Source organism: Echinops telfairi, unplaced genomic scaffold (assembly GCF_000313985.2).
Source record: "Echinops telfairi isolate 266 unplaced genomic scaffold, ASM31398v2 ScPeMD7_7400;HRSCAF=8409, whole genome shotgun sequence".
NCBI classification, from domain to species: domain Eukaryota; kingdom Metazoa; phylum Chordata; class Mammalia; order Afrosoricida; family Tenrecidae; genus Echinops; species Echinops telfairi.
This window is the reverse complement of record NW_022111300.1, coordinates 48,694,022-48,708,628: the sequence shown is the minus strand read 5'-3', so window position 1 is coordinate 48,708,628 and position 14,607 is coordinate 48,694,022.

Genomic DNA, 14,607 nt, shown 5'->3' with positions numbered 1-14,607 from the left:
GAGACTATCCTATTAGGACAAAATTGGGACTGCAGTTACGTACACACTGAGGCAGGAAAAGGAACAATGTGAGATTCCCGCAGTATGACAACAAGCACTGGTCCTGGTATTCTTCCTATAGTTGGTCCTGTGTTATCAACTCCTTAGGATCTTTAGCTTCCATTGAACACCTTTAAAAAGTCATGCAACAGGTTAGTGTGTTAACAAAGTCACTTCTCAGACAAACTTGTAACCATTTGTCAACATCTCAATCCAAGGCAAAGGGCATTTATAGAGTTCTAAATATAGGCATGGACATATGTAAATATATTTATATGATGATGGGGAAATAAATCCATGTGCATGTATTTATAGGTTTAGTATTAAGGTAACAGATGGACATTGGACCTCCACTCAAGTACTTACTCAATGCAAGAACATTTTGTTCTATTAAACTGGAATTCCATAATGCTCACCTTCCCCACACGATCGCTGAAAACAAATGGGTGAATAAGCAAATGTGATGGTGCCTGGCTATCAAAAGATACAGCATCTGGGGTCTTAAAGGCTTGAAGGTAAACAAGCAGCATCTAGCTAAGAAGCAACAAAGCCCACATGGAAGAAGCACACCAGCCTGTGTGATCACGAGGTGTTCATGGGATTAGGTATCAAACATCAAAGAACAAAAAACCATATTGTGAATAAGGGGGAGTGCAGAGTGGGGACCCAAAACCCATCTGTAGGCAACTGGACACTCCCTTACAGAAGGGTCTCGTGGAGGAGATGAGCCAGTCAGGGTGCAGTGTAGCAACGATGAAACATACAACTTTCCTCTAGTTCTTAAATGCTTCCTTTCCCTCACTATCATGATCCCAATTCTACCTTAAAAATCTGGCTAGACCAGAGGATGTACACTGGTACAGAAAGGAACTGGAAACAGAATTCAGGACAGATTAACCCTTCAGGACCAGTGGTAAGAGTGGTAATACGGGGAGGGTGAAGGGAAGGTGGGGTAGAAAGGGGGGACTGATTACAGGGATCTACATATAACCCCCTCCCTACGGGATGGACAACAGAAAAGTGGGTGAAGGGAGACGTCGGACAGTGTAAGACATGACAAAATAATAATTTATAAATTATCAAGGGTTTGTAAGGGAGGAGGAGCGGGGAGGGAAGGGGAAATGAGCTGATACCAAGGGCTCAAGTAGAAAGCAAGTGTTTTGAGAATGATGAGGGCAATAAATGTGCAAATGTGCTTCACACACACACACACACACACAAATTATGATGACAACATATGCATAAATGTGCTTGACACAATGGATGTATGGATTGTGATAAGAACTTTACGAGTCCCCAATAAAATGAATTTTAAAAATAGGGAAAAAAATCTCAATCCAAAGTGGTTCCCAAGGAAGAAACTGCCCAGCAAGCCACGTCAAAGATTCTCTCTTAGAAGAGACAGGGGCTCATGTGGTTGTGTATGTGTGTGTGTGTGTGCGTGCGCCTGGTGCCCGTGTCTGTGTCTTTGTGTGTGTGCGTGTGTGTTCTGTGTGTGTCTGTGTGTGTGTGTCTTTGTGCATGTGTGATTGTGTGTATGTGCCAGAAGTAGCCCCACAACAAAGGAGTGCCTATAGTGTATTAAGATGGCTGGGTGCGGAATTCTCACTTTTCAGGTGTCCCTTAATCCCATTCCATCTTCTGGAATTTGATCAGGAATCACAATCACAGCAGGACCCCAAATGCACTACCAGCCAGTTGGTGGAGACTGGCAGCAACCCTCTTGGTCAAGGAGAAGTGTCCCTGTGAATTTCTGAACTAACCCTTCACCAGCGTAGACAGCTCCTTCTTTCTCTCAGGAACCGCCCGCTGGTTTCAAACTCCTGGCCTTTTGGTTAGCAGCCCATGTAATCAGTACGACACCAGGCCTCCTGTCACAGCAAGAAGGAGCTGTAAATTATATCAGACAAAAGAAAGTTATGTCATTTGAGGATAATCTTTCTCATCCTATTGCCTGTACATTAGACATTTGCGTAATTATTTCAATTGTTTTTAAAACAGATGTCAACTTGAACATATGTAGGGGGGGGTGTCTTTCCAGCACCTTTTAGGCATCAGACCAGGCAGGTTCTGAGAAACTCACTGTCCTGGGCACTTCCCTCTGAACGGACCTGGGGCTTGAGCGTAGGTCTCCACGTGAGGCAGCAAATATATATGTTCCCCAGAGTGTTTTTATTTGCATGAATCTCGTTGTCAACATCAAAGAAACAAGCTGGTATTCCTACCCTGAATAGGGTAGGAGAGAAAGCAATGGATTTAGAATGTCTGTGATTTGGGACATCTTCAATCCAAAGGAGTCCCTGGGTGGCCAAATAGGTTGCATCCTAACCAAATGGTTAGCGTTTCAAATTCACCCTGGGGTGCCATGGAAGAAAGGCCTGGCCATCAGTTGGGAAAGGTCACAGCCATTGAAAACCCTCTTTAAAAAATGCACTGCCATTGAGTCGATGTTGACTCCAAGCGACCTTCCGTTGCAGGGTAGACTAGACTGTCTCTAAGAAAGTAGAAAGCCCTTTCTCCTGTGGAGCTAGCTGGTGGTTTCAAACTGCTGACCTTGTGGATCATAGCCCAACGGTCACCGCTAAGCCACCAGGGCTCCTCTTAAAAACCTTTTGCAGCACAATTCTAGTTTGACACAGATGGGGTCGCCTTGACTCAAAATTGAAACAGCAGCAGCTGCAAAGTGTTTCTGTTTCCATGCCTATGAATGTTTTGCATCTGTAGACGCACACTTGCTTAATAAGTCAAAAAGCACTGCTACACAATCATTTCCATATTGGTGATTCCAAAATATCAAAATGTGAAGCTATTGTTTCTGGGTATTCTGAGGACAGTGTTTCTAGCTTTTTAACCCTTCCCCCAAAGGATTCTGTGCTCCTCAAATTGCACCATGTCTAAAAGGCTATGCCGAGACTCCTTGGAGGGCTCAAATCCTCCTCCCCTTTTCAATGATCTTCAGTCTGAAGTCGGGAGGCTAGGGCTGTGGGGTGACTGGAGTAAGAAGCTCTTGCAGCATGGCCCATGCTACCCTTGAAGAATGGGCAAAAGCATTGCCATGGTGGTGGGAAAACGTCTGCATCACTTTCCTGGCCTTTTCCCCACAAATGCAAGTTTCTGCTTCCTTAGAACATCTTCCTAGTAAGCCCTGTGAACATAGGGCATCCTTGAGAAAATTGACCACGTTGACTCCTTTGGATTTCTCCACTCAGCTGCCCTAACTGTCTCAGGAGACCCGGTGGTATCGTGGGTGACAGCCTCAGCTGCGAACCACAAGGTCAGCACTTCAAAACTGCCAGCCTTTCCTCGGGAAAAAGATGAGACTTTCTACTCCTGTCAAGAGTGAGTCTCCTTCATTTTGGAAGAATTACACACAGTCTGTGTTAAGTACTATAGTTTAACTTGTTCTCTAAAGAAGTGAACTTTTATGAGAAATCTGCGTATATTTTCAAAACTGGCTACTCATCTGGTTTTAGACTGTCATCTATTTTTTTAAAAAGCAAGCTGAAATACATGACTTTAATAAATTGAAATAAATGAGGAGTCACTAGAAATCTGGTAAACCCACAGGGGCAGTGCTACCCTGTCCTGTAGGGTCACTATGAGTCAAAATTGGCTTGCTGGCAGTGAGTGAGAACCTCCCAGCTGACATCCCAGCATTGAATTTGAGGACCCAACCAATCCCCTCGGAAGCCACCATGTTCATTGGACTTTTTCCCCAAAGGCACCCTAAGGAGACTGAAGGTGCCCTGGTGACACGGTGGGCTGGTCACTGCAAGGTGGGCAGTTAGACTCTGCCGACCACTCTATAGGAGCAAGACGAGGCTGCTCAGGCTTTTACAGATTTAGCTCAGAAACCCAAAGGGGCAGTTCCACCCTTCCTATAGGGTCTCGCTGAGCCGGGAGAAATTCCTTGGCAGTGGGGTTTGGTCTTGATTTTCGGAAAGGACTGGTCTGCAGTCCACTGGTTCCAGAAATGTCTAAACTCACTTTGTTCGGAAGACACCCAGGCATGTATTGACTAGGACACACACACACACACACACACACACACACACACACACAGCGATACTTTTTTACTTACTGTGGTGTGCACTGATCTAATGGTCAGCAGGCGGCAAGCACAAGCAGCTTGGACACTGTGCAGGGATGGCTTTTTCTACTGCATGGTCTGATTTTCTTCAGTTCTCAACCTGAGGTATCCCAGACTGCTGCAGGCAGAGTCGGGGAGATGCCAGACGTCTATGAACACAGCTTAGCAGTAAGTGGACACAGGGTGGCTTTGATCTTGGCTCCCAAGGGGACCATTCTCCCCCACACCCATGTGGAACCCCTAAGCTGAGGAACAAAAGAAAGAGGAATAAAATATTTATAGGAAGTGCAGTTCTCACAAGCAGGCGTTTGTTCTAAAAGCCTTTAGAAATATAATTATTTCTCTCTGTCTTGGTTTTTTCTGTCTTTAATATGAAACACTCTAAAGTCCCCTGGCTCCATTTCCAGGAAGCAATCTGCCTTGGGTGGAGTTTCGAACAGAAACTAAGTTTCAGGAATGAACACATTTCCATTGACAGTGCCATAGGGAACTGCTTTCTCCCACATCCTTACATAAGAGGGGCCCCACTCCCCAGGGGTGAGAGGAACCCTGATGGGGCACTGGTTAAGCGCCTAGGTGCTAAGCACCACCAGCCACTCTGAGGAAGAAAGATGTGTGCTTCCGTGGATAGTAAAACTAAATAATAATAACCTCACTGCTATGAGGTAGATACGAATTCATAGAGACCCTATAGGATAGATAGGGTAGAACTGCCCTGTGAATTTCTGAGACTGTAACTCTTTATGGGAGTAGAAAGCATCATATTTTTCCCAAGGAGCAGCTCATGGATTTGAACTGCTGACCTTAAAATCAGCAGCCCAATGCATAACCACTATGCCACCATGAACATTACAGCCTTGGAAACCCCATGGGGCAATCTACCCTGTCTTGCAGGGGCTCCGTTCCATGAATCTGAATCAACCCCATGGCAATAGTTGTTGTTCAGAGCCTTCGAGCCGGTTCTGACTCACAGCAACCCTGTGTCCAACAAAAGGAAGCACCGCTCGGTCCAGCACCTGCCTCACAATGGTTATGTTCAAGCCCACTGTTGTCGCTGTGGTGCCTATCCATCTCGACGGTCGCCCTCTCGCTTGCTGCCCTGCTACTTAACTGAGCATGATGTCCATCTCTCATGATAACACGCCCAAAGTACGTGAGACAAAATCATGCCAGCCTTGCATTCCGATAGTATTTCTCCCCAGGCGGATTTGTTTGTTCCAGAGAGCCTTTCTCGCTGTGGATGGGTCATGTTTCCAATGCTCAGTAACCACAGGGGCTGGTGGCTGCCATGCTGGGTGGAGCAGGCCTAGGCTCTGTTCTGCTCAGGGGTTTTATAGCTTACACACACACAATACATGCCCTTATCTGCGTGTCCATCCCCCGCCTCCACCCCTTCACTAATTAGGTGGCTAAGTCTGGGACACATTCTTCTCTCTCTTTTCCAGCTAGCCTTTTTAAACGTACTTATTTTAAAAACATCTGTGTCTGCTGTAAAGGCGGTCCTGGATGGTACAGTCCATGAAGCACTTAGAAGACTAACTCAAAGGTTGGCAGTTCAAACCCACTCGGGTGTCTGGGAAGACCTGCCTGGTGATGTGCTTCTGAGAATCCACGTTGTTGAAACCCTGTGGTGCCAGCTCTACTGGGCTCACAGAGAATGCCTCCACTTGACATATGACTGGCTTGGTTCTTGACTTTGATCAGCAGGCAGTGAACTCTCAGAGTCCAATCTGGGGAGGCAGGTCTCGGCCCTCCTTGTTTCTAAGGAGCACTCGGGTTGTGTTTCAGTTTCATACAGCTGTTTCTTCTCTGAGTCTCTGGTCTCTCCTTGGCTTGGTGGGCGTGCCTCAGAAGTCCCGTGGTCCGTCCGGTAGCCTCATGAGTTAGTGGTGAGGAAGACCATGTGCAAAGGACTTCTATTGCACAGAAAGCAGGGTGTTGTGTTATTTATGATTGTGAACCTGTTAGCACGCGTGAACACGGGAAGGAGAAGAGCCACTGTGTCTACAAAGAGAGTGAGGACTGAAATTAAGAACTAGCCAAGCCGCAAACTCAAATATCAAACTCACCCCCATCCAGTTGATTCCAGCGCATAACGACCTGAGAGGTACAGGGTGGACTGGCTGCCTTGAGTTTCCCAGACCGTAACTTTTTACTGCAGTAGAAAATGTCAGAGAAACAAATCCCTACAATTACCTACAATGTCAACAATTTGCTTAATCACTGCCCACCCTGCCTTTCCTTTTTATTTACACAGAGAGATAGCGGGAGAATGACAAATGCCCCTGGGGCAATAACGGGCAGCAGGCAATATGAACCAGGTACATACCTGGGAAAAGCAGGTGATGATGCCTGATAATAGACTCTAACGATCTTGACAATGGCCCTGCCGAGAGCACTGTGCACAGGCCTCCTTTTCAAAGATCAACACTTTGAGATGCCCACAGAGAGCTTTTGCAATATCTCTGCCCGGCCCCACCTAGCTGTTTACTTGCACTGATGGTCTTTAGATGATTAACATCCGCATCTAACATTCCCTTTGACGCCACTTAAAACTCTCCTCCTCTGTGTTTGCTTTGCAATGAGATCTGTGTGCGGGGGAAAAGGACCTCCTTCCTAAATGCTTTTCTCTCAAGGATACTTGAAAATAAAACTCCAATTTCGGCCTCTCCTCATTTCCCTTCACTAATTGCTTCCATCATTACCACCACCGTCCCCCATGGTACCCTAACCAATTCAAACTCAAATAAAATGAGGTCCCTGTGCCATCACAGACACGCTCTGCTCTGAGGAAAAGCCCCGTCCACGCCACAAAGACCGGAGCTACGTACGAAGCACCGGGGCTGTGGCTCTGATCAATCATGGGTGACCAGGCTTGTCGGTGTCCAGGAGCCACAGAGCACATCTTGACCCCCTCAACCCACACTCAACTGTTGGTGGCATGAAAACAAAGCAAACAGACAAAACTCCTGGTATGGATGGTAAAACGTACAAAGGGAGACGCATGAGTGACCAGGAAACTATCAAAAGAAGTCCCCAGCGGTGTTGGCCACACACTGGAAGTGGCCCAGCACTCTGTTAATGGCATCCTCTGGGTCCTTCGCTCCCACTTAGCAGTCACTCAGCTCCAGGGCATGTTGGGCTCTGCTGCCCTGTTGTCTGAGAGGATGTCTCCAGTGCACGGCCGTGCTGCCTGCACCAAGGACGTGGCGTGCAGAGCGTCTCATGATTGCTGTTGTTGGATGCCAGCTAATCGACCCTCTAAGTCAGTTAGCCTGCCCCATAGCATCGTCTCAGCTGCGGGTTGTAGGAAGGAGCCCGCTGGTGCAGTGGCTGCGTGCTGCGTGCTTCACTGTGGAGCAAACCCACCAGCTGCCTCGTGGGAGAAAGAGGTGACAGTCGGCTTCCGTAAAGATGGCAGTTAGAAACCCTGTCCCAGGCAGTTCTGCTCTGTCCTGTCCCATAGGGTCCCTCAGAGTCAGCAGGGACATGTGGCCGTGAGTTCTGAGTGGAAGCAGGTCACCAGGGCTCCTCCTACAAAGGCGCAGCGTGGGTTCCCACCGCCAACCTGTGAGGCTTGGTGTGAACCTTTGAGGTTCGCCCCAGGGCCCAGGCATCTGCTCCCCAGCCTGTAGACTGCCAGGGGCAGCAGCCTTTCCCAGGAGCCACTGGGAGGGTCCCAAGTGCTCTCTGGGAAGCGTCTCCTGGGGACACGGGAGCCCAAAGAGGGTTTCATGTCTTGTCTTCTCCTCCTTCTTCTCCTTCTCCTTCTCCTCCTCCTCCTCCTCCTTCTTCTTCTTCTTCTTCTGTGTCTTTCTTTTTAAACAGTTCTGTTGCCGTGTAATTCAGAGCAGACCATTCAATAGTTCAATCGCACGAGGCAGAGTTGTACAAGCATCACCACAATCAATTTTAGGACTTTCTCTTCATTCTTGTACTCGTTATTAGCTCCCCGTTCCCCCCAGCCCCCCCTGCCACAACCTCAAGGAACCAATCATCCAGTTACTGTCTCTACAGATTGATCTATCCTAGATTTCATAGACAGGAGAGCATACAAAAACCCTAATGACGATGAAAAAGATACACAGATGCAAGCACCTCAATGGGAAAGGAACCAGGACATATTAATGACAAGAACGAATTTTAAATGGGTCAAAGGGAGATCAAATATTAAGGGGTTACATTTTACCCTAACTGCACCTGTCATAATCCACTTGCCAATGCATGCCATGACATTTCTTGGAAAGGGCTACCTGCCCGGCTATCTTTAGGGGGGCGCCAGGGGTGAGTTTTATGGTCAGACTTAAGATCTGACCCTGGCCCTCAGAATAGGCTAATAATACAATTTAAAAACACATGCTAAAACAGCCCACTGTCTAACTGGCATCTAGAGTGTGACAGATACTATGCCAATCCTTTACTGTTAAGTCTCAAGGCCTTACGCCCTTTGTAACAATATTTTGGCAGGGTGGGTCCATTACTGATGAGTCTTATGAATCTCATTGGGCTGAACTCAAGGGTTGTCAGAGGAAGACCCAGGGGAGAATCCATGCCCTTGGCCAGGTTTTTCCAGCTTCTGGAACATTCCTGGGCACATGGCCCCTTCCTCATATCACTCTACTCTCTGCATTCCACCACTGCACCTTCTGTCTGACACCTGCTGTGACTGTGTGCCCATCTCATAAAGACACTTGTGATCGCCTAGGGGCACCTAGATAGTCCATGAGAACCCCTTCTGTTGTCAGAATAATGACCGCACCAATCCATTGAACAAATAATCCAATACAATTGCCCCGAATGCCCTTTGAGCTCCAAAGGGGCAGAGCATCCACCTGAAAGGGCAGCAGGAAAGATGACCTCAGAAGAAGTTTCTTGGCCTCTTCTATCGAAGAGGAAATGGAGTCCTGTTGGTGCAACAGGTAGGTGCTTGACCCCTAACCCAAAGGTTGGTGGTTCAAACCCTCCTAGTGCTCCATAGGAGAAAAGGCCTGATGATTGGCCCCTGGAAAGATTATAGACTAGGAGCCCCTCTGGGGCCCCCCCACTCTGCCTCAATGGGTCCTTATGAGTCAAAAAGTCTCGGCAGCACCCCACAACAACAATCTCTGGGAGGACCAGTTGTAAGAGCCCTCGATTTCTGAATACCCCATTATTAACACGCAAAAAACCCAATTCACTGCCATCGAGTCAATGCTGACTCACAGCGATCCTCCTGTGGGTTTCTGAGACTGTAACTATCTACCAGCATAGAAAGCCCAGTCTTTCTCCCTAGGAAATGCTGGTGGCTTCAAACTACAGACCATGTGGGTCGCAGCCCAATACACAACCACTACACCACCAGGGCTCCTAGCATTGATAGTTGATGGTTATTTGGATCTGATTTCTGCAGCCAACCCACTCTCTGAGAATTCCGGTGCCTGTGAGTCCTTACATGGGACTACATAAACCCTGGACACTGCTAAGCCAGGGGACTTGCGTTGTCTATCTTGACTGCAAGTGAGGCTGAGCATGCACAGAGTGTGTTTGGGACAGATGTGCCCCACTAAGCCAGCCTGATATTGACCAATTGTAAATGTTCTCATGACGGGACCTGCCCCTCCAGTGACAGTGTGTTACCTGGCCCCCTCCTCTAACAAACTGCAGTCTTCAAAGTGAATGCAGGGCCCTGAGATGACAGCCAGCGGCGTCTCTACCAGGACAGAATAGAGTGATTTTTCTTGGTCTCTAAAAAGCAACCCAGATCTCATTTTTCTTGTGACTTTCCACAGCCCATGAAGGATAGGAAACTAATTTTGATAGAACTTTCCCCATTGAGAATGTCCAAAAAGGATCCAGTCTTTTATATCTCAAGACCATTTTCATATTACATGTCACTTGCAAAAGTCAAATATACATTCGGTGCCGAAATGTTCTCTCAAAAATCAAGAGTGTAATGAAGTCTATTCCTCCTCGGGACTCTTGAATGGCCATGACTTTGTAAGGCCCTGGAGCTCCCTGGGGAAGTCAGGGAAGCTTTAAGGGTCTCTGTTTCTTCTGGAAGAAAGAGAGACAAGGTTAAGTCATCTGGGGCAGCACAGCCCAAAAGAACTCTCTCTCAGGCTAGGATGTTCTATGGACGGTCCAACATCATAACCACTAGCCTTTGTGATTGCTGAGCTCTTGAACTGTGGCTGGTGTGACTGATGAACTAAATTCCACACGTTCGTTTATTTAAATGTAGACAGCCACCCACGGCTGTGTATTGCACAGGGTAGCCCAAGGGGGTTCCTTCTGGATGTAAGACAAATTTACAGGAGGATGAGTGTCAGGGACTGAGTTGTGCCCCTCCATAGTAGGTGTCAGCTTGGCTTGGCGAGTATCTGATGTAATGATCCTACACCTCCGTGATGTTAGTGGAGAAGGCCTGGTGGTGCTGTCCTGGAGGATAAACACTGGGATGCTAAACATGAGGTTGGTAGTTCAAACCCATTCCTCAGAAGGAAGATGGGACTTTTTGCTCCCATAAACACTTACAGCCTGACGAGCTCTATGGCTGGTCTAGGCTGGCAAGGACTCGATGGCAGTGGCGCTACGAGGTTAATGAGGAAGGATACGGTCTACAGGATTAGTTGAATCTTGAGTCAATCTCTTTTAAGATATAAAAGAGATTAAACATGTAAACAGAGATCAGGGGGACTTACTACCACGGGAAAGGGGGAGAGGGAGTGTGTCCTTTGGACCTGGCGTCCCTGTGCTAGAAACTCCTAGACTCAGGGGACGACTGATGACAAGGAACCTTCCGCTGGAGCCAACAGAGAAAGAAAACCTTCTTCGATTTTGAGGGAATACATTTCTGTTGGTTGACGCCAACTGCCTTTTGATATTCCGTGATAGCAGCTCGGCAGCACTAAGCCAGTGGGAGTGGCGTCTCAGGATCGACTGGTCCTGGAGATTCAAGTCTGAAATTAAAGTGCACGTTCACACACTTAGCCCTGGGTGGGGAGGGGAAGCTGCGGGGCCCTGTCACCACACACCGGCTTCCCGATGCACCAGTCACTGAAAATCCAAGGGGAACCAGTGACCATCTGGGAGAATCCCTTTCAGTGACAGCTAAATCCAGACCTGAAAGAGCAAGGCAGCCTCTTCCACGGTGCAGCTTGGCCTTCCTTCCAGAATGTTTTCTTTCCAACCTCCGGCACAGCTGCAGACACCACGCCGCCGCCGCAGCTGAGAAAAAGTGGGAAGGTAGATAAGAGAGCTGGCTCGCTGCCGTCAATCAATCAGAAAGCTTTTAAGACAGGAGCCTATGAAATGTATATTAAATACAAATTTAAAAAGAAAACGAACGTAGGGAAGTTTTAACTTGGATGTACTTCTGCGGGCTAAGGTCCAGTTCTCACAATGCAAAACCTTCTCGAAGCCCTCGTACTAGCCTGGACTCTAGTCCATTCATCTAAAACAGAGGTTCTCACTCTGTGGGTCCTTATCCTTTTGGGGGTCAAATGGCCCAATTCCTAACAGTAGCAAAATGACAGTGATGAAGTAGCGACCAAAATAATTTTAAGGTTGGGGGGTCAGTACAACATGAACTGTATGAAAGGGTTGCAGCATTAGGAAGGTTGAGAACCACTGGTCTGAAAGGTCAATGGGGGCGTCCTTGGGGTCACCCTCTGGGATAGATGAGAGGGTCAACAGGGTCCAAACATCAACCCCCCCCCCTCTGCTCCTGCGAGCTAATTTCCTTTCTGAAAGGACCAGAAGGAACAGAAAGAGTCACCGTGTCAGGTCTTTCGCGCAGTTCTCTGCCGTACATTCAAGACTCTTTCAGGGACCCTGTGGCGTTGGGTGATACGTTTAATATAACCTCCTGGGCTTGCGTTTCATCCAGGACAAGAAAGAATATGGAAACCCGTAATTCCATACTGCCCAAAGTCCTCCTGCACGGTGAGCCTCAATTAAAATGTGCTTTACTTATCTGCTGATCTCGCTCTCTGTTTTTGCTTTCTTTCTGAATTCCATCCCAGTAAGAAGGCAGGGTCAGACAGGCGGCCATTGCTGAAATAGGGCCAAAATGGGATTCAGGAGAGAGCGTGCTATTCAGCCAAGGGAGGACACTGCCTACAGGACCACCACCCCACCCCAAACAGCTGGTGTGGTGTGTCCTCGAACTCTCCTCGAGCCGAAAACCATTTTCTTCCGAGAAAGTAGGAGCACAAAGAGCTAATCTTTTAGAAATTGACCAGCGATTTTTATCGCGGGAAATGGAGCCCCGATCCGGCCCTGGCAAGAATAGTTGCTATTCTGGCTCGAAATGCTCAGGCCAAGGATTTATTTTCAGAGAGCTTCGATATCATTTTTTATTAGTTGCTTTTCACATAAAAGCAAAACAGAACCACCCCAAACCGCTAAGAGGTAGATGAGATGTTTATCTCTCTCTCTCTCTCTCTAATGAAGAAAGTGCACAAAGTGATTTGCCCTCCGGGTCAGCAGCCACCCCCCACCCCCACCCCCCTTAGCTGACCGGCCCTACCAGTTCTACTCTCTGGCCTCCCAGCCTGCCCAGCCCTGGTGGCCTGTCAGAGGGAGACCTGCTGAGCAGCTCCTGGGGCCGGTAGCTATGCCGACAGACATCCTTCTCCTTGGGGGCTCCTTGCGTTTTCTTGGAGGCCATCCCTCAGGGCTCCACACTGCCACACCTCCGAGTCCCAGGACAGCAGGCCTTGTGATTTCTTGGTAACCAGCACCCCCAAGATGGAGTTCAAGACCCTTCTAATTCTGAGTTCTCTCCTGGAACAGATCCCCAAAGTACCGAACCAGCCAGCCCACCACCACCGGCCATCCAGTGGAACCCTGACTTGTGGCAGCCCTGTTTGCGCAGAGTGGAGCTCTACTCTGGAATTTCCAGCGGCTGGTACCTCTCCGAAGCAGGTGTCCTGGCCTGTTTGTGTACGGTCCAACTGCCAATAGATCAGTCAGTCTTCCAACGCTTAACCGTTTCTGCCACCAGGAAAGTGCCCCAGCGAAGAAGGTACATTCTGGTCTTTCCTGCTATTAGGCCAAGTCCTTTCGCCAGAATGTCCCCAAGGCAGACTGTCACACAGGCTCGTGGGCTGGAGGCGTGGGGACAATGACTTCAGAACTGCCCACTCACCTCCATCCCTCGATCTCTTTTCTGTCTCTCTCTGTCACTTGTTTCCCCCCCCCCCCACCTTGGTCCAGCTCCACAGTGCCCACTCCTAATCGAGAGGCCAGAGGGGCCCACTGCCACCCGCAGGTCAGTCACGATGGATCCCGTCTATCCATCACCCCAAACTCTGGAAGTGGGTCCTGCTCCCGGAGAGGGACAAGGCAACATTAAGAAAACAATGACGAAGCCATCCAAAACAGCATCGGAAGTCAGGGAACCAGCACCTTTGTGCCCAGGTTTGGCATGTCACCTATGTGACCTGGTGCCTACACAGGGTTCTGGGCACAGAGGCTTACCACCTACCACTGGGATTCCCACAGAGGGTCCTGTGACCCGCCCCAGCTCCAGGAGGGGCGGTGCAGAAATGGTGTCTCACTGTCCAATAAGTTTGAGAAACACCGGATTTCCCTCTTGAAGAGTCACACAGGCAGGTCTGGGGCTCCGAGACGTCTGCCACCAAGAGTCTTTACATTGGACCAATGCTCCCCACGCTCAACTGGTGGTCCTTCCATCCTGCGAGTTATTGTAAAGATCCATTCTGACTCGTGGCGAATTCTCATGTTGCAGAGTGGAACCTTCCAGGTTGGAGCGGTGGCTTTTGAGGAGACAGGTGGCCAGGCCTTTATTGGAAGTTCCCCTGGCAGAGTTGAGCCACCAGTGAAGCCCCTGGGGCTCCCTCAGCCAGTTCTCTTTGTCGTGGAACTGAGGAATGCACTGCTAGGGGACAGTCTTGGGGAGACATGGCCATGGGCTCTCATCGGACACCATCTTCTCACCTCTGCTGGTCTCCCTGCCCAGCCTCGTTTTCAGCTCCTGCTGTTGCCTCTCCCATCACTTGCCCACTCACCTCCATCCCTCGATCTCTTTTCTGTCTCCCTCTGTCACTTGTTTCCCCCCCCCCCCACCTTGGTCCAGCTCCACAGTGCCCACTCCTAAGCGATCTCCTGGCCATCTGCCATCTGCTAGCAAACTCTACTCAGCAAGGTTTGTTTCTGAACACCCCTTCCTCCCTGCCCCTCCCATGGTTAGAGACCCACCATGACTCTCTATCTTCTTCTGCAGGGGGAATGGAATATGCTGTCTTCTCCATCGCCTCCTCAGCCCACCCACATTCGCCCCTCCTTTCCCTACTCCACGTCCAGCAGGCGGGATCCGGGAGGGGCCTGTAATGATGTGCACCTACACCCTGTTTCTTTCGCTTATTACCGTGAATCTCAAGTCTCTTTGCATCTTGGCTCGTGGGCCGACACAGTGACTATGGTCAGACCTCACTCTGGGGCTGCTGGCATGATGACGGGAGCTGGTACAGGTC